The sequence below is a fragment of the Sinocyclocheilus grahami genome, unplaced genomic scaffold (assembly GCF_001515645.1).
Source record: "Sinocyclocheilus grahami isolate Dianchi unplaced genomic scaffold, SAMN03320097.WGS_v1.1 scaffold1698.1, whole genome shotgun sequence".
Taxonomy (NCBI): domain Eukaryota; kingdom Metazoa; phylum Chordata; class Actinopteri; order Cypriniformes; family Cyprinidae; genus Sinocyclocheilus; species Sinocyclocheilus grahami.
In genome coordinates, this window is record NW_015506877.1 from 39,139 (window position 1) to 60,721 (window position 21,583).

A 21,583-nucleotide genomic window follows, 5' to 3' on the forward strand; every position below is an offset into this window, starting at 1 on the left:
CTGCTTCAAATCCAACGCGCCAAATGGTTAACCCAATTCGTTCGAAACGTGCATTAAGAAATTAAATACTGCTGTGTGTTGCTCGAATAGTTGTGAATAGTTCTGCTTTGTCTTTATATTTTCTTTGGCAATATTGAGCAAAACAGACAAAACAGTCTGTTTCTACGGTGCGAGGACGCACCTTCCGGGAGGGGGGAGTAAAAATACGACCAGATCACCGATTTGGTCCTCTTAGATGGCTGAAAAATCTCCCGAGCGCTGTCACTGCCTTCCGCCATTTCATCTCATGCAAAAAAAAAACAACAACAATGCATGCTGCTTCTGCGTCAGACTGATGCTGGCTGGACAGGATTTACCGCGAGTTTTCAAAATTGTGATAATCAAACACGGTTTTGATGATAATTAAATTTTAAACGATAATACTAACCGTCAGGGCATTTTATCGTGAAACCGGTAATCGTTCCATCCCTAAACACAATATTAACTTCTTACTTACTGAACTGTTGTATACGATCAGTATCACATCTGCACTCATGTGATATTGCACTTAACCAATTGCTCGTGTGATACTGCTTTAACTATATGATGTAAATATTAGACAAAAACTCAAACGGCATTTTTGCCCCATATCTTGAATTTGAGGGACATTCTAACTACGTTCTCTAGGCTCCATCACGCAGTGAGTTGTTGCCCTGCCTCATATTTGTCATCAATCAACTGTATGAAATGACAGATGACCCACGTAGATCTGTGGCAGGGCAAGTGTGTTAAATGCGTTAATAATTTGAATGCGTTATTTTTCTCCATAACAAATTAATCTAATTAACGCGTTAAATTGCCAGCCCTAATATATACATATATATAAATAATGTCTATAAATATATTTATAAATTTAGGGTTTGAAATTAACACCCACAAACCTGCCAAATGGGTAAAAATCAGCTGTGGCAGGTTACTTTTCATAAGTTATGTTCACTCATTAATTTCTTGGGGAAGTTCATGCAAGCCAAATCTGTGCAGTTTTAGCACAAATAATGAACTCGTGAGACATCATGACATTATGGAGTATATTGCAAAAACCAAACAAAACACACCTACATAGTGCATGCATAAGCGACTAAACTTGTGCACATGCACATTTAGAGTGTTCTTTCACTGCATGATTCAGTGTATTAATATGCATTAAGAATGATCACATAATTCAAGATAAGGGGAGTGACATTTTATTTTTATTTTTTTAAATCAGCATGGTTACAAATGTGATATTGATTTTATATAATAATAATTGATTCAATAAACAAGTTAATATTAAGAGACTTACGCTTTAGACACCATATTAGTTGTTTTGGCTCTATTTTGCAAACAAAAAAACATTCCAAACACAGCAGTTTTGCGTCTCTGAGCAACATGACAGTGTTTCGTTCCTGAATGAATCAACTGTTTAAATGATTTGGTTCAATCGCAATTAATCACTTATTAACAGTGACTTGCTGCCACCTACTGGTGGTTTTAATTTTACATTTAAAGTATCTTTTAATTTAAATAATTTCAAATATCAGTATTCAACATTTCATGTTTAAAATATCAAAACATTATTTATGCATTTGTAACTGCAGGTTAAAGCATTCCATGTCCCTCTAAGCTGCGTTAACGTGTAAATATATCTAAATGCCACTTCATATGCAACTTCTGCAAATATTAATTTTGATGATACTGATTTCATTTATTAACAGCCTAAATGTATTATTATTATAATTGAATAGAATAATAGAAACAAATGGCTTCATAAAGGTAAAAATGCCCATAAAAGGTAAAAATTAACTTTTAAATTTAAACTTATTGGAAAATAATAATTTATATCACTGCTGTGAACTGACCACACAGAATATGAAATAACGTTATTTTAAAATCTTTAGGAGTCAGCTGTCCACGGTATCCTTTACCCTAAAAGTGGCCATGTATCCTGGGGGATACAAACATCTGAGAAGCTGTGGGGAGAAGCAGGGAAAGTGTAGGTCTCATTTCTTGGTTTCATGTTGAAAGGGTGTATTTTATAAATATTTAGATATATTGAGTTTATTCACACATTCTTTATTCAATCCCTGTATATATATATACAGTGGGTACGGAAAGTATTCAGACCCCCTTAAATTTTTCACTCTTACATTAATGAGGAAAAAAATTTACTTAAATGATTTTAACAAATGGCTGCAATATAACAAAGAGTGAAAAATTTAAGGGGGTCTGAATACTTTCCGTACCCACTGTATATATATATATACATACATGCATACATACACACCACTGACAGGTGAAGTGAATAATACTTATCTCTTCATCACACCTGTTTGTGGGTGGGATATATTAGGCAGCAACATTTTGTCCTCAAAACTGAAGTGTTAGAAGCAGGAAAAATGGGCAAGCATAAGGATTTGAGCGAGTTTGACAAGGGCCAAATTGACAACTGGGTTGGAGCATATACAAAACTGCAGCTCTTGTGGGGTGTTCCCGGTCTGCAGTGGTCAGTTTCTACTAAAAGTGGTCCAAGGAAGGAACAGTGGTGAAACGGCGAAAGGGTCATGGATGGCCAAGGCTCATTGATGCAAATGGGGAGTGACGGTTGGCCCGTGTTGTCCGGTCCAACAGACAAGGTACTGTAGCTCAAATTGCTCAAGAAGTTATTGCTGGTTCTGATAGAAAGATGTCAGAATACACAGTGCATCACAGTTTGTTGTGTATGGGGCTGCATAGCTGCAGACCAGTCAGGGTGCCCATGCTGACCCCTGTCCACTGCCAAAAGCACCAACAGTGGGCACGTAAAGTCAAGTCACCTTTATTTGTATAGCACTTTATGCAATACTGGTTGTATCAAAGCAGCTTTACAGTGTCAAACAGGAAAATAAGTTGTCAATAATGCAAGTAATATTAAAAAGTAATTTTTCCAGCTGAAGTCAGTTCATTGATGATTCAGTGATGTCATCATCCAGTTCAGATCTCTTCCAATAATGTTTGTGCAATCAGTCAAGCGTCCCCAACTAAGCAAGCCAAAGCCGACAGTGGCAAGGAACAAAAACAAGTTATCCCCTGGCCAGACAAAACCAGAATGGCGTGGTTTAATTCCAGGCTGCAACACAGGTGCAGAGGACTTATATGTTATTGTACATTATTGTGTGTGGTGAGTTAGTAAATAGAATTTAAATAGACAAAAAAATTAAATGGAAAGACATTTTTTCAATTTTATTTAGAAAAAATCAGAAAACTCATGAACGAAATAATCTAATGCATCAGTCTTGAAAAATAAACCATAATACATATATACAAGTCAATCCAGTCATTTAAATGTGGTGCTCTCTGAAGCAGTTCCTATCTAACTGCAAGCATAGTCCCACATCACATTCCTGGGACTTCCATGGGGTGTTCCTTTTGCATCGTATGCAACAACGCCGACCCATGCTGGCCCTCTGTGAAAGGTTTTGAGTGTCACTCACAGCAACAGGCAGATGATCACATCTCTCTCGGGCTGCCATCGAGGGGAACACCTGTGAGCTGAGCAGCTAGCAGCTCCTGAAAGTTTTGCTGTGTCATGTGCTTGTCATGGTGGATGGCACACAGCTCTTTGTGTAAAATGAAGCTGTTGGTCACTGCAATGTCTAGGAAGTGCTGGAAAATTGTCATGTACCACTTCCGTGTTTTACGGTGCACCGAAATTGTTCCGAGCATCTGGTCAGAGGTGTCAACTCCTCCCATGTACTTATTGTACTGCTGTTGGCCTTGGAACAGGGACCTTCTCTTTTCGCCAATTATGTGACAACATCAAAAGACAGGCCAGATTTCCCAGATGCAAATTTTGACTTCCCAGTGTAGATTTTGAAGTCAATGGCGTAGCCGTTGACATCAGCTAACACAAAGTTTTATGCCACACTTAGTAGGATTGGCCTTCATATATTGCTTGAAGGATATCCTGGCTTTGGTCAAGTCAAGTCACCTTTATTTATATAGCGCTTTTAACAATACAGATTGTGTCAAAGCAACTGAACAGCATTAATTAGGAAAATAGTGCGTCAATAATGCAAAATGACAATAGTAAACACTCATTTTTCAGTTAAAGACCGTTCATCATTGAATTCAGTGATGTCATCATCCAGCTCAGTTCAGTTTAAATAGTGGGCGCAAAATGGTCAAGTCAAGTTTATTTGTACAGCGCTTTTCACCATACAAATTATTGCAAAGCAACTTTACAGCCAATTAAGTTTCTACGATATTTAGTGGTAGTTTATCAGTGGCGAGCGTCAGTTAATGTACATATGGCAGAAATGTACGGAAAAATCAATTTAAGACGTATGAACACTATTAACAGCAATTATTATATGATGCAATCAAACTTATAGCAAAATGTGGTAGTTCTGTATGTTGTTTCAGGGTTGGCATCATCTGAGGTTCTCTGAGGGGTTGGCATCATCTCTTCTCATGTCCAGGTGTTCTGGATCCAGACTGAAGCTTGTGTAAATCCTGTGGCAAAAAACAGAGAAATATTATAGAGACATAATTAGCGTAGCTGCTGTTCCAACCAAGCAAAATTGATTTGTTTAACCCAAGCTAAAGAATAATAATGTGCATTTGATCAGATATAACTGCAGTAAAAGATTATGAGATGCATTATTTGAATGCTTGGCCAAAGAGATGTCTTTAATCTAGATTTAAACAGAGATTAACAGGATTGTAGCGTGGTAGAAGACTAGTTAGGTACGCAGGAGCTAACCCATTAAGGGCCTTATAGGCAAGTAATAATATTTTGTAACTGATACGGAACTTAATAGGTAGCCAGTGCAGAGACCGTAAAATTGGGGTATTATGATCATATTTTCTTGACCTGGTAAGGACTCTAGCCGCTGCATTTTGGACTACCTGTAGCTTGTTTATTGAGGATGCAGGACAACCACCTAGAACAGGGACTTATAGACATGTTTTCACAGTCCAGAAGTGCCAGGCCTAACTGTTTGTTCTTGGCCCACAGATACATACTCATACATTTAGCTTCCCTTCAAAGTTATTCTGAGAGTTTAGTATGCAAGTGTAAATACCATACAGTAATATCAATAGTAAAAAAAAATCTGTTAACATTTACAATAAGATTCATTAACATTAGTCATCCTGAACTAACAATGAACAAATTGTTACAGCATTTATTAATCTTGTTTAATATTCATCTGTAAATATACCATTGTTCATTGTTAATTCATATTTTATAGAAATAATTATATTTGTTCTTATAATTGTCACCATTAATGTAGAAGGGTGTTTTGTGTTTCATTTTCTATTATTTAGATCATTTTTATTGCATTATTTTAGTCATGTTTGTTACCCTGATGATGTTTTGGCCATGTTTTATGGATAGAAAGCATATGTAGGTAGTTAGCATGGTAAATTAACATTATATAACTTATATACGGTGGTCATTTGTAAAATATACTGGCACTATGCCATCCAGTAATACCTTTTTTCTTACTGTGAATTTCTGGAAACCAGTGCTGCGTTTTTTTTAACCATACATTTAACAGGATGCTTTAAACACATTAAATAATGTTAAATATATTATACAACTTGTTTAAAATGTATTAGTATATGAGAAAATGAACACTAACCTAGAATAACAAATGCTATAAAACTGATTGACTAACTAATGGTAATGTATAGAACCCTATAGTACCAAGCACTACTAACAATTTATTTTTATAAATATGGTCTTTGTCAAAGTATGTCACAGTGAAATGTTCTGAAAGTGGTGTTAGACATGCTGATACACAAATGTCTGTGACCTCTCGCCTGTGTGTTTTCATTGTGATGAACCCAGGCCTACGGGTGAAGAGATGTCAGAGATGTTTGTGAATGACTGTGCTCCTTAAAGGGTTAGTTCTTCCAAAAATGAAAATTAGCCCATGTTTTATTCACCCTCAAGGCATCCTAGGTGTATATGACTTTCTTCTTTCAGATGAATCCAGTGGCGTAACTTTGCTTTGAAAAGTGGTGGGGACACCGCGCAACTCGTTTTGCTAGTTTTTTATTTAATAACCTAATTTACTTGGGGACTGGGTTTAGAGTTGAACAAACTTAATTTTGACTTTTCAAAAATACATCGATGTACCAGGGCCAGCGCCAGAGAATTTTGAACGCAGGTGCTGAGGGGGTGCTAGATCATTGAAAGAGGAAGCTGGGCAATTCAGGGCTCCAGACTCATTCTTCCCACTGGTCGCTCTTTTGCCATTAACTTTCTCAGTTGGTTGCACTAGCATGGTTTTTTTTTTTTTTTTGCATTACAACATGCTATTAATCAATGCATGCTGATGAACTTTTATTGTAGTTTATAGTTATATGGAAACGAAAGTAGTTAACATTCAACCCGTTCTTTTTCATCAGTAGTATTATTTGTGATTTGAATTTTGTGAACTGGAGTTCCTCTTTTGCCATGTTATAAGCTGGGCTTCGGATGCTTTCACTTTCAATTTCACGATCTTGCCAGGTTTTACAATGAAATATAATTGTCTGTTTTGCTTACATCTATACACCTTTCACCTTTTAAGACAAAAAAAAGAGATGGATTCATTATTTTTAATTAAAATGCACAACAACAATAAAACAGTAAGATTCAATGACAAACTAGCTTACAAAACGTTATTAACATATGCATAACAAAAACTAATAAGATGAGGCATGGCATAGGCCTACACCTGTATTAGGGTATGTAATAAACTAATAAATTACAGAACGTTTAGCAAACACTGAGGAATCAAAAAAAGAGAGCCTCCATAGCATAACGTGAGGTAAACAGCAAAAATAAGCTTTTCAAAATGAAAACAAAACAAAAAGAAAAGTAAAACTAAACTTGCTGCCGGTGACAGTGCTTGTATGTTTTTATTTTGTTGTTTTTTTCACACAAGAACACCAACACGTTCACCTCTGGTTTAAGAAGTGGTCTTTTACTTTACTTAAGCATGAAAACCATCAATATCCACATCATTTTTGCTGAGCGCACCTTCTGCAATTAATAGTAAATATAACCAAAACAGGTTATTATAATTTTTATATGAATAATAAAATAAATATAAGGAAAACTCGCCCACTTGATTTTGTAATATTCTTAAATTTTGTAGTCTGTATGAAAAGGTGCATTTCTATTAAAGGCACGTCCATGTGGAGATGGCGAGTCAGCGTCGGCATTCGCAAACCTCATCTTTGCACCAGACACTGACTCAGAAAGCACTAGTTTATTAATAAATAATTAAAATGTCTTAATTTCCCCTGACACATTCATAATCACTTTGCCGGTGCTTTGAGGGAATTGCTTTATGCGCGAGTTTGAGCGCGGAATAGGCTCTAGCCTAATACGTCAGCCTATAGTCTATTGAAGTATGGTTAATATATTATTATATTAATCAATTTAATATAACGTGCGACTAGTTGACTAGAAAAATCTTTAGTAGAGGGCAGGCCTACTTAGCACAAGGAAGCTCTCAATTTTTTAAATAAAATGCTATAGCCTAATGACATTACGAAAAGTGCGACAGCTGCAAATCACGTCGTTATTGCACTGCACGAGTTATGCATGCGTAAGGAGTCAAATGTTTTTTTTTTATCACCCTAATTAGATTATGAAGAATGATTTGTTGATCTTGTTTTCCCTTTAATACATACCTTCCGCAATTTATTTTTCAATTACTTTTAAAAAGTGGTAGGGACAGTATCGACCCTGGCTAAAAGTGGTGGGGACATGTACCACCCGTCCCACCCGCAAATTACGCCTATGCGTATAACAGTAGCTTGGTGAAGTAGACTCATTTAGATCAATATAATCATTTGGTTTTAGCCAGGTTTCAGTCAAGCAGAGTACATCAAAACTATTGTCTGTGATCATTTAATTTACAATAACTGCTTTGGGTGCGAGTGATCTAATGTTTAGGAGCCCAAACTTTAAAAATCGTTTTTGTTAATTTATTTTAAATTTTTCTGGTTTAATCACGATCCGATTTTTTCTAGATCCTGCATTAAATTTATATTTTGACCTCACTATTCGGGGAACAGACACAGTCTTTATAGATTGTACAGCGCAAGTACTTCTATCATTTAAGCGGGTAGAACAAAAGTAATCAGGGCAGTCATTTAAGATTTGACTTACTAGTCATATGGTGTGTAGCGTCCTGGAGATGTTGTCCGAAAGGAGTTCCGCTCCGACTCTGCTGGGGTGCAGGCCATCAGCGCGAAAAAGCCTAGGACGCTCCCAGAAAAGATTCCAATTATTAACAAAGAGCAGTTCCCTTTCAGTCGGTCACTCCCGATGTCACGTCGTTGGGATCTCGCTTAGAGGGACCAATCTACTTCGAGTGTAAACTAAACGAGCCAATGCACATTGGCATGCGATTATTGCATCCAGCTGCTGCTGATCACAGCGTGAGTATAAGTAGGCAGCAGATGCAGCGCATATTCAGCTTTTCGCTTCGGAGCCGAGCGATCACATCGTTCCGCTCCTGACTACTCTACGGAGAGAAGACTGAACGAGTTCAGCACGCTCTTGGAGAGCTCTTCGTGTTGGCGGACGGCGCTTCAGCGGTGGTGGTTTCCCGTGTCGAGTGGGTTGCACACATCAGGCTGCACTACCCCCTGATTGTGTTGCAAATGATCATCTCCCCTGTGCGCCCAGCACGCTAAAAGAGCTTTTTCCCCTAAAAGAGCAAATTCGGGTGCGTCTTTCTAAAGACGACGTTGCTGCACGAGGGTGGTCACGACCCGGAAGTTCGCAGAGAACTCCGCACCGCAGCCGACCTCGCGCCACGAACGACGAAGGTTACGTGGTCTCTGGGTCGTGCGAGGTCCACTATGGTGGTCCGGGAACACCATTTCTGGCTGTGACTGGCTGACATGCGCGAGACGGACAAGACACGATTCTTGAACGCCCCCTGTGTCCCAGGCCGGCCTGTCGGCGACACGGTGGAGAACTTGCCCAGCGGTTCTCCGCTGACCAAAGCAGACTGAGGCCATCCGGTACATCCTGCCCCGGCGTGCAGCTGCTGCCGTCGCCGAGGACGGCCCCCCTGCCACCGCCAAAACAAGAGCTGAGCGGCCGGGTCACCGGCTCGGCTCCTCAGCAAAAACCTGAATATGCGCTGCATCTGCTGCCTACTTATACTCACGCTGTGATCAGCAGCAGCTGGATGCAATAATCGCATGCCAATGTGCATTGGCTCGTTTAGTGTACACTCGAAGTAGATTAGTCCCTCTAAGCGAGATTCCAATTTCGTTGGTCATCCGACGTGACGTCTCCGTTCCCTCCTTCAGGGAACGAGGGTTACCATACGTAACCGAGACGTTTCTGTTCTTTACACCATGACAATAACCATTCATTTAAAGCAAAAAGTCTACTGAACCTTTTGTGTCCTCGTCGATACGTGGGAAGCTGTCCTGATATGTTAACATATCAGGACTGACATTATATGTATTTGCATAGTTCTGCGCACCCTGTTCGCGCAGACAGGATACGTCATCAGCACGTTCACGCACGCTGTGCAGACAGAGTGAGAATAGCAGACAAACATCAACAAGCTGATCTTCCTTCATGTTATTGTAGTACTTTTACTAACTGTACTATAAAGTTTTCTCACCGGTGAATGACACATGATGTAGCCCAGCGGTTCCCAATTTCAGTCCTCGTGCAAAGGAAGCAGGGGAAAATCCGTTGAAGTTTACTTCACTTCGGAACATTCATTCACGGATTTGCGCTGCGCAGCCTCTTCACACACAGACAAAACTTACTAGAGAAGTGTGACATAATATACCTCTGTAAATAAATACTCTTTAAATTCAAGACTCGCACACTTTAATGCCCTTTGTATGGAACATAGACGCTCGCTTCGAACTGGAATCATGGCGGAATATCCAGTGATGTACAAATCCCAGGGCACTCACGGTCGAATAGAAAAAATGTTGCATGTGATAAGAGATGCATATGAAATGTGCAGAGCAGGAGGGCATGAGGACTGGAATTGGGAACCACTGATGTAGCCTATTGTAATATTGTCTCTGGTATTCTGGTCTGTGAGCGTAAATGCGTTCAGGGGGCGTGGCTTTGGACAGCGATTGCAGAGAGGGTGGGACGTTCGCTTTCAGTGCTATCAGGCTAAAGTTAGCATTTTCCAAGATCTCCTACTGCACCTTTAAGTGTTAAGCACCATGACAATCTGAATGAATTGCCCCATAGGGATTAATAAATCTCTGAACTAAACTATTAAACTATAAACTATATTTTATATATGTTTGAGAATATGACAACAATCACAACCCACACAGAGATTGCACTGTTGTAGTGTTTAGGAATATTCCCACATAATTTAAACACATAATCACATACATCAGCATGTCATCAGAGCAAGTCTGACGTCAGTCGGACAAATTTCTAACTGGCATGCATCTAGCAGAGATCACCGGTGATCGGTTCTGCACATATTTTGCTCATCTCAAACAGGCCTAATATCGCGATCATGATGCAATGTTTACCAACATCATTGAAAGGTAAAATTTGGCCCAGATGCAGTTGACATGATTGTCTTATATACTTTCTTATAGTAATCAGATCAAGGATTAATGATAACAAAATTAATAAATAAGTAAATTGTTACGATCCTTGGCATCTTTGTTGTTTTTGTTTGCAAGTCTGTTGCAAATGTGTTTTGTTTGTTATTTTGGCCTTGGGCTACCCTGAAGCCACTGCTTCTTAATCTCATTATTTCATTCCACTTTAATAAATAATTTGTAGATCTTACATTTGTGTATTTTGCTGATTTTTTAGCTGGGGCAAGAATCCCATTTAACATTATTAATGTTCACATCAAGCCCTTCTTTTTTGAATGGACCATAACATTTATCAATTTGTCCAGGGTCTTCTCAGCAGTGTTATAACATAATGTATATAAAAATGCATTGTCACACCAGCATGAACTCTGTTTGTGTTTCGTTTGTCCGGTCTTGTCAATTCTACCCTGTATTTGGATTACCCATGTGTTAGATTACTTGTGTGTTGGATTAAAGATTTACAAAACCTTCATCTTCATCTTAATGCATTTATTTACAGCGTATCATGACATATATTGTTTATAAACATTCATTCATTGATTGTTTCATGTAATGTTTCACATGCTTCAATGCAATTCCCATAGTGATTAGATTCAGAAATTAAGATTTGTAATTCATATATGACCAGAAATAGCGGGCCAAGTAAATATCAGTTTTAATTTTAATAATTTTTTTTTTTTATTAAGACTGTGGAATCTTGCCCATCATATGTTGCTTTGTATTTTGTTCAGGCTTGAACAGAATTATATAACATTTTGGTGCAAATATACAGAATAGTAAACCAAAGCTTGATGCTAAAATGGCAAATATCTCCACAGCTACAGTAAATTTTCCAGGAGAACTGACATATGAAGGGATAAATGTGATCCATACAGCACAGAATATGAGCATACTGAATGTGATGAATTTGGCTTCATTGAAATTATCAGGCAGCTTGCGAGCTAGAAAAGCCAAAATGAAACACAAGACTGCTAGTAGTCCAATATAACCTAGAACAGCAGAAAAACCTGTAGTAGAACCCAAACTGCACTCAAGAATGATTTTTTCCTTATAATATTCCAGATTTTTATGAGGAAATGGAGGAGCTATTGTTAGCCAAATCACACAGATAAGAACTTGTATAAGTGTAAAGGCTAGAACACTGAGTCGTTGTTGTACAGGCCCAAACCATTTCATTACATTACTTCCTGGAAATGTAGCCTTGAAGGCCATTAACACCACTATTGTTTTCCCCAGAACACAGGAGATACAGAGGACAAAAGTGATCCCAAATGCTGTGTGACGCAACATACAGGACCACTCAGTGGGCCGACCGATGAAAGTAAGTGAACAGAGGAAACACAGAGTCAATGAGTAGAGCAGCAGGAAGCTCAGTTCTGAGTTGTTGGCTTTTACTATGGGGGTGTCCTTCTTACTGTAAAACAGTATGGTCACCAGCACAGTTAATCCTACACCAAACAGTGAGAAAAAGACTAACACTATACCCATAACTTCTGTGAATGAGAGAAACTCTACAGCCTTTAATACACATTTATTTTTCTCAGCATTAGACCAGTATTCCCCTGGACACTGCTTGCAGTTATTTGAATCTGTAAAGAAAGGTGTGTTTACTATAGTTATATAGTTATATAGTTCTAGTTATTATATTTATTAGTTATTTTATTTATAAAGTCCTTTGATAAAAAACTGCATCCTGAAGAGTAGAAGAAGAACACAAAAAGAGCAACTAACCAATTTTCTTTGAAACTGTGAGATGGGCTGTAGGTTACCTGTCTCATTACTGATTTCTCCTTCTGCACATGGAATACAGTCATAACAGCAGACAGGTCTTCCTTTCTGTGCAGCCTTCCTAGTGCCTGGAGGACAGCTCTCACTGCACACAGATCTCGGCTTCTGCATTGAGAAATACATTATACATACAATTTCAATGCTAGTTAATGCCATGAAGTCATTGTGGACATTTTGCATATTGGAAAGTATGATTGTCCCTTTCTACCAGTAAATGATGACTTGATTTTCAAGTGTATCCTGCCACATTTGCTTCTTTCAAACCAACATTTTACTATTTACCTCCAGCTGTCCTCCAGCCCAGATTATGTTTTCAGTGTTAACCACAAAGCGCTGGTCAGGAGGCAGTGAGGCATCATAGTATCCCACTGGTTTAAACTGGATTGATCCATCTGAATTCTGCTGCCAGTTCACAACTTCATATTGGGCTACTGTGGCACCAGTGCTGTCAAACCACACATGATCTCCAAACTTTACAGTGAAATTTACTTTTTTAAGTGCCTCAACCACCTAGCAAAAATATATAATAATTTAGGTATTTTAAGACAAAACACCCCAGGTAAAAACCACCATACTTCCTCAGTTGATTGATTAGATTAAGAATTACAAGCTTTTTTTTAATGTTATTTTAAAATGTGCAAATGATGCATTATCTAATTAAAAATTAGATTTTTTGGATTTCTCTGTGTAGAAAATGTTGTATAAAAGCAGGCAAATGATATATGAACAAACCCCTGTAAAGTTTGATGTTTGTAAGTACTACTGAATTGGAGATTTTTGACTCTCAAAAGGAGGTCAAATCTAATTGTGAGAAAACAGCCTTTAAATATATGTGTTGTAATTTAAAACTACATATGCAAATAGATAAAGTGCAATTAAAGAAAGTATATTTTGAATGTTTTCTTTGCACTTGTATGAAAAAAACGTTTAAAAGCTAACATTTTTCAAATTGACCGTTGCATGAAAAACAGTTTTTACCTGTTATAAATTGTCTTTTTTTTTTTTTACCTGCTGTGGTTGTATTGCCAGGCCTTTCTTACAACCTTCTGGTTTTTTGCACTTGAGCAGACTATGTAATGAATGAGCAACAGCATAAACTGCTTTGTAGACATTGCTTGCATATCTTTGCTCAGGTACATCTTCATTGTTATTTTTCAGGACAAGTAGATCCTGATATCTGCTGCAATTTAATTTCACTTGAGAAGAATTCCCCTCAGCCTGTGAGCATGGAAAAGCTGAGTCCCAAAATGCTTTTATAACATAATCTGAAAATCCCTCAGTATTGATTTTTCTCACTGCAAAGCCTAGTGACCCTCCCAGAACATGAAAACTGTTTGGAGTGATCAAACTCTTTGCAGTTGTCCATGCTTCCACACCAATTACTTGCAGGCCTGTAATGTTCTGAATTCTTAGTTGCTCAAGAAGATTGACCATCTCAACACGGGAAAGAAATGCAATAACCACTTTTGTGGTGCTTCTTTTCATAGTGTCTACAACTTTCTGGAGTTGTTCAGGTTCTGTTCGATAGAATTTCACAGAGTATTCCACACAAATCCCCTCTTCCTGGGCTGTTTTCAGAAATATGGCCATTCCATTGTTTCCATAGTCATTGTCACTGTTCACAGCTCCCACCCATGACCAGCCAAAGTATTTCACTATGTATGCAAGTGCTCTGCTCTGGTGGTAATCACTAGCAATAGTCCTGAAGAATGAGGGGTAATCTTTCCTATTGCTAAGACACTCACATGTAGCTGAGTGACTAATCTGAAATAAATAAATAAATTAATTAATTAAAAAAACCACAGGAAGCAGTGAAACCGTCATCAATATTGTTATTATGTCATGCATGAGTATGTTTGCCTATTACCACTGGAATCTTAAAAGGTCCTGTAGTTCTGGAGAGAATCACTGTAGCAGAAGACTCTGTTTCTCCTATGATAGCATGTATAGGAGACTGTCTATTGCATGTGTCCCCTGCTGCAAACTCCTGACCATTCATCAATGCCAAAGTTGCACTCATAGAAGACAGTCTTGAACCACAGCTATCATAGATTTTGTAACCAATAGAAACATTTGGAAGCAACTGTTCACTTCTGTTAATCTCCTCAATGGCAAATATCATGATTTGAGCCATCCGGAAATCTCTCAGATTCACACTGTCACAATATTCCAGATGTTATGGTTGTTTGTTGTTATAAAGTCAGCAGGTATGATTTTATATTGTACAATATATTTTCATTAAAAAATCTGTTGATATTGAATACTTTATCTGATATAATGTTTTAAAAAAATTTACAATGTAACAAACCTGGAGCATGATAGAAGCTGAGGTTTTTGTATAAACTCAAATGAAGGTAATAGTTCTATACTGCGGATTGAAAAAAGTCCTCCAATATTTATGTCTCCATCCTTGGAAAGCAGTGCGTGCTTAGGGTCTCCCATTTTTTGGCAAAGAGTGTCTTCTGCCTTTGGTTTATGGAATAGCAGGAGAGTGCAAATAAAGAGAAGCATCCCAGAGATTGAGCTCCACTGCGACTGCCAACTGCAAATGACCTGATACAGTATATGCACTTTTATAGACTTAATTAATATGTATGAATGATTTGGAGTGTAACCAATGACCTCATAGGGCAGTGCAGGAGTCAGGTCAAGTACACTTTCAGAAATAAAGGTACTACAGCTGTCACTGGGGTGGTACCTTTTCAAAAGGTACATATTTGTACCTATTGTATTTGTACCTATTGCACATATTTGTGTCTATGTTGGTACCTTAAAGGTACATATTAGTACTTAAAGTGTATACATTAGAACCTAAGAGGTACAAAACTTTTGAAAAGGTACCGCCCCAGTGAGAGCTTTTGTACCTTTACTTCTGAGAGTTTAGGAATGGAATAGAATCAAACTAGTTTGATGATCCGATGTTTTTGTTAATTTCAAAACTCTGAATATTTGAATAATAAATTGTATTCAAGGATAAGGTTAAGGTTCACACAGTTACTCAATTAGTTTTTTTTGTTGGGGGGGGCATGTTTCATTTTGCACTCTCAGAAAAAAACTGGGGTTGTACCTTTTCAAAAGAACAGTTTTGTACCTTTTAGGTACTAATATGTACACTTTAGGTACTAATTTGTACCTTTAAGGTACCAATATGGACTTTTTAGGTACAAAGGTGTGCCTTTTGAGAAGGTACCACCCCAGTGACAGCTTTTGCACCCTTTTTTTTCTGAGAGTGTGCAGCCTTTATATATGGACAGCAACCAGTTCTCAGAATCAGAATATAGAGAACTGGATTGCTCATGATGTCAATAAAAGCAAAGCCACTGTACTGCCATATTGCTATCCCTTCTATTCCCTAAAAAGTCACTCGCTTTATATATGTACTTTCCATGAACATTCTTACAACAAAAATGTCCAAAGAAAATGGTTATTTGTTTATAGTCATACATTTCCACTGCTTACAAAGTTACCTTTATATTCATTGCAGTAGCAAACATCAGACTGATGGACAGATGAGACAACACCGGGGGGGCATGTTTCATTTTGCACTCTCAGAAAAAAACTGGGGTTGTACCTTTTCAAAAGAACAGTTTTGTACCTTTTAGGTACTAATATGTACACTTTAGGTACTAATTTGTACCTTTAAGGTACCAATATGGACTTTTTAGGTACAAAGGTGTGCCTTTTGAGAAGGTACCACCCCAGTGACAGCTTTTGCACCCTTTTTTTTCTGAGAGTGTGCAGCCTTTATATATGGACAGTAACCAGTTCTCAGAATCAGAATATAGAGAACTGGATTGCTCATGATGTCAATAAAAGCAAAGCCACTGTACTGCCATATTGCTATCCCTTCTATTCCCTAAAGAGTCACTCGCTTTATATATGTACTTTCCATGAACATTCTTACAACAAAAATGTCCAAAGAAAATGGTTATTTGTTTATAGTCATACATTTCCACTGCTTACAAAGTTACCTTTATATTCATTGCAGTAGCAAACATCAGACTGATGGACAGATGAGACAACACCTCAGCATAATATGTATTACAAATGTTCATTCTGAAATCTAAAAGACTTTTGTTTTGAAACGTATGCACATATACATTAATTTGCTTTTTGCAGTTACTCACTGCTTATGTAACTGTTCTGTGTTGTAATATTGTTGTAAAGTAGGCTAACTGCAAATGTTTTAACAATGATTTCGTTAACAGCATGGTTTTGTGTATTTTCCCTGAATGTTTTCCAGAAGAAAAAATTAGTACAAATAGTATTAGGGTAAACTCCCTAATCTTCTAATTCAAAAAGTTTTCATGCATCGTAATTATCCATTGTGTTTCCTTCTGCAGCATCAGTGAATGTTTGAATCTTTTGTAATAGTTGCCATGAGTCCCTCAGTTTTTGTCAGTCAGGGGAGTGTTTAGACGTTTTGGGGCCCTAAGCAAGCGGTCACTTGGGGCCCCCCTCGGTAGAAATTGTATGAATGAATGAGGCATTTATATAGCCCTTTATTTATGGTTTATGTGTCACATAAACACGTTATTGTCATCAGTGTTAAAAGATGGTGTTAGATGATTGAAATAGTATATGTTCTATTATAGATCTGTGGCTAAAACCAACATCAAAATGTTCTACTATGAACCAGTAACAATACACACCCTTTGAATTTGAGAAAGAAAACTGCATGCATTTAAATTAATTCATTAACAGATTTTAATTTCATTAGCATGTATCCTGAATTACAAATGAGAGTAAAACCTGCATGTAAATGTTATTTTGGGCCCAAGTAACAAGACACACCTTTTGATGTTGAGATGGAAAACTGTATGTATTTTAAATGATTTATTAAAGGTTTGAATTTCAAACTCAGTCAAAACAACTGCAACATCGTCCTCCAGGGGGGGGGCAGTAATACTGGATACTCTTTGGAAGGCTTCACATGCTATGGACTACTTGCACAACTACTTCCACGTTGTACTCAGTTGAGCTCGGGAGTTTCCTACATTCAGACCGTTTCTACGGTGGCCGAGAGAGCTCAATCCACTGCAACTTAAAGGGAACCCTGGGTATTAAGACTTGTATGGCTTAAAATAACGTAAATGATGTCATTTACTGAAAAATGTAGTAGAAACTACATGAAAGATTTACGTTAGTTAAAAAATCCACATCGTCTTTTGCTTATTTTGGACTGTGGGGGGCGCCATTATTTTGATGACGTCAAATGGTTGCACTCGGTGAGCTACTGGCGCTACCTGTTGCTATTTTGACACAACTCGTAATATAAAACACGGATACGATGCCACATTGTGCGGCTTTTGGCTGTAATTTTCAGTCGAAGGGCAACAAGAGCAGCGATGTAAGTCTTCACAGCTTTCCTAGCGACAAGAAGAGGAGAAAAGAATGGGAAGATGCCTGTGGACGAATACAACTTCCCAAAGACCCGCGTCTGTGTTCTCGCCACTTTAGCCCTAATGCCTTTGAGGCCTTTAGTAGACCACAGCTAATGAAAGAACTTACGTGTGCCGACGGATTTAAACGTAGACTTAAACCAAATGCTGTACCATCGATTTTCCCCCACAAGGAGTCTAAACGCACCCGGATGTCGAGTGAAATCCGCGCTGAGAAATGACAGAGACAAGAAACGCTAGATGCTATCCTGGTAGGATGTAAACATGACGCCGTAGCCACAGAAGGAGAAAGTTCAAGCGTATTCGCGGAGGAGCCGGACAATTCGTCAGTTTCACTGCAGTCAGTAAGTGTACAGTGTTATTCAGTTATGGTTGATGCAACAACGCAGACGGATGTTGACAAGTGTGACGCAGCAGTACAGTGTTCAGTGGATGTGTGTGACTCGGTTAACACTGACCATATTTATGCTGCAGTGCCTGCTGAAGAGGGTGAGGGAGGTGAAGTAGTAAATCAGGGTGGTCAGTCCCAGGATCTGTTCTTTTCAGATAATGAATTTAGTGAGGGAAGTCAACCACAAGATATACAGTCTGATTCAGAATAAAATGCAAGTTCATCTGAGCCTTCTCAAAGCACCCAGGAATCTCACATTTCAAATGACAGCCATAAAGACAGGCTGTTTGTTGTTTTTGAGGAACAGTTAAAAAAATTACTACAGCGTTGTATAAAGTTTGGCTCTTTGATTGCCATGGAGGTGTAAGGTCAAAAATTATCAAAGACTTCTGCTTTCCTGTCCCAAACCTATCTTCAGTAACAAAAGGGCCATTTGGCATTCCTGAAGGCACAGAGGTGCTGATAGTGATCAAGGCCTGTAGGACAACATGTGTATACACCGGGGGTCTGCTAATTGTCACACCTTTTGCCCAGTGGGTGAAGTTGTAATCTGCTGATTGGTCAGTTTGAATGTCTCACATTTGGTTTTTAGTCACATGGTCAAGGAAGGGATAAAAGAGGACTGTAACTGTTGCTCTGTCTCTTTCCTTTGCTGGCTCTTTCCTTGGCTGTCTCTCATCTTGGGTCTCTGCCCTCTCTCCCTCTTTTTCTTCCTCTCTCTATCTCTTTCTCTCAGGTAATATTTTACATGTTGGGTACAATTAACTATGCTTTACCATCCTTCATCTATTTTGTAACCAATTCAAGTGTAACCATAACAAAATATTGTTATTAAACCATTTCAATTATTAATTATGTGCTAACTAGTCTTGATTCAAGGTTCATCTTAAAGTGTTACCTATTGCAATACAATAGTCACACAATAGCAACGCTCTCCCACATATGTAGCTATTCTAACTGCGCTTATTTCCGTCGTTGGTATAAGTGGCAGTGGGTGGTAATAGACTAGAAATGTACAGTTTTATACCATCGTGCTGATAACGTTTCTTTAGTCATTCGGCAATCCTACAGCCTGAACCACCGTAGGAAAACCATCCTTACAGATGGTGCCGAAACCCGGGATCCCTTGCAGTGAGTTTTCTGAAATTTACTTTGGTCAGTCATCAGAATGAGGATTTTTTTCACAGTTGATCTTGTGAATGGATTAAAGCTGGCCTTCTGACCATGGAGTGGGTAAGTATGTTTTCATTCTCCATTTTGCATGGTATAGAAATTAGAAGGTTGTAATTAGCTTCAATTGTCCCATTACTGTACACTTCGAGAACATTCAGACTCATCTCATCAGGGATGGAAAGGAAAATATCTGACAGTGGAGGTTTTAAGGAAGCTCTTAAATCCATAGAAGAAAATGGAGTGAAGGTTTTTACCATTTCCACGGACAGGCAACCAAAAAAATTGTCAAAGAAATGAGGGCCAGTAACCCAGAAAAACACCATGAATTTGACCCCTGGCATGTGGCAAAAGGAGTGTCGAAAAAACTGGTCATTGCAGCTAAGAGGAAAGAATGTGTGGGCCTGGGAGAGTGGATACCATCCATTGTTAACCATTTATGGTGGAGTGCCCAAACCTGTGAGGGTAATTCTGAGGTGCTGAAGGAGAAGTGGGTGTCAGTAATACACCATGTTACCAACCGGCATGACTGGCCAGGCAACAAGCATTACCATAGATGTGCTCATGAGCCCCTTGATGAGCCGACCAAGAGAACAAAGCTTTGGTTGAGTCCAGGATCTGAAGCCTACAAAGCACTGGTGAGGACTGTTAAAGACAAGCGACTTTTGAAAGACCTGGACCACCTGACAAAGTGCATCCACACTACAACACTAGAGGTATGTTTAGTAGTTTTAAACAGTGTTACAGAGGTTGCTTCTAAAAATAATTTTGTAGTATTTTTCACACACAATTTAACATTTTTACATATTTGTTTCAGGTGTACCACTCCATGTACCTCAAATACCTTTACGAAGAGAACACATTTTGGATATGATGTGATGATCCATGCTTCTATGCTTGCTGCTCTGGATCATAACAACAATGCAAACAGGGAACAGGTGAGTGTACTATTGACACAGCTCTCTGTTTTAAGCACTACCGTCTAGCTATGATTTGAGTTCCTTGTTGTTTAGAATAACAATCTGACCTCTGACACTTTAATTTAGTTCTGATGCCATATTTCCCATTATCAAAATGATACTTAGTCAGCAATGTTCTGCTGGAAACTTGAGGCAAAGCGAGGGTTGACGTACAGACTTGCCTATTTGTCACCTGGTTCCGATTCGGCAAGTCGGCACTCTCCCTGTCATGGAGACTGATGAGGGCAGCCCATAACACGTCTCAATTGAGACAGACTGCCTCAAAGCTCGTGTGTGCTGTGATGCACGGGATATCTGTAATAGCATAAAAGCAGTAGCATCTTAGCATGTTTCACTGTGTAATGCATTCAGGTGACATAGACGATTTTTACACGCTATAATCATACAACTAAAGTTGGATCCATAAACTTACCTGGAACAGCTACAGCGAAAAATTGCAGCTCCTTACAGCAAATGCTCTCCTTCTCGTTCAGCATCGGCAAGCAATAGCCACAGAGACACCATCCATTTTGCCCCACTCTCGCCTCATAAACCCTCCGATCGTCTTCGTTTTGATTGATTTGATATCGAACGTCTTCAATGTTTTCATCCTCACTAATTTCGTGCTCTGGCTCAAATTGAAAAGGCTGAACAGATTAAATTTTTTGTAACATAGCAGAATCAAAATAACGAAGCGGTGATCGGTGCAACCATTTGACGTCACAGCCCAGAATGCACTACGCTGTCAACAACAATGGCGGCCTACTACTACCGATTTTTTAAATAAATTTTATAAGAACTAAGACATATTTTGTTAATTGTATATTATATTTCTATACTTTGGGGCAACTGTAATCTAGTAAACCATACAAGTCTTAGTACCCAGGGATCCCTTTAAGAAAACACATGCAAATCCTCACAACACATGCAAATGAAGAAACGTGCTGCAAATCCTCACAACACATGCAAATGAAGAAACGCGCTGCAAATCCTCACAACACACGCAAATAAAGAAACGCGCTGCAAATAGCACGGACCACAACGGAAATGTTTCAAGGGGACCCAAAAAAGTGACGGACCCGGCTGGGATTTGTTTTGTGCAGTGGCTGTTTTTTTTTTAGTTTCTGCTAGTGATTTTTTTTACATTTTTTTATTTTTTATTGAAGATGTAACATTCACAGGGGATACAGTCATAGCAATAAATTACATACACAACCAGAATACAAAACAATAAATATATAAAGAATAATAAAAAT

At 38.4% G+C, this 21,583-nt stretch overlaps 1 pseudogene; it reads right to left on the reverse strand.

The window, feature by feature from the left end:
• Positions 1 to 11,298: 11,298 nt before the first annotated feature.
• Positions 11,299 to 14,527, reverse strand: LOC107572099 (extracellular calcium-sensing receptor-like; annotated as a pseudogene).
• Positions 14,528 to 21,583: the final 7,056 nt, after the last annotated feature.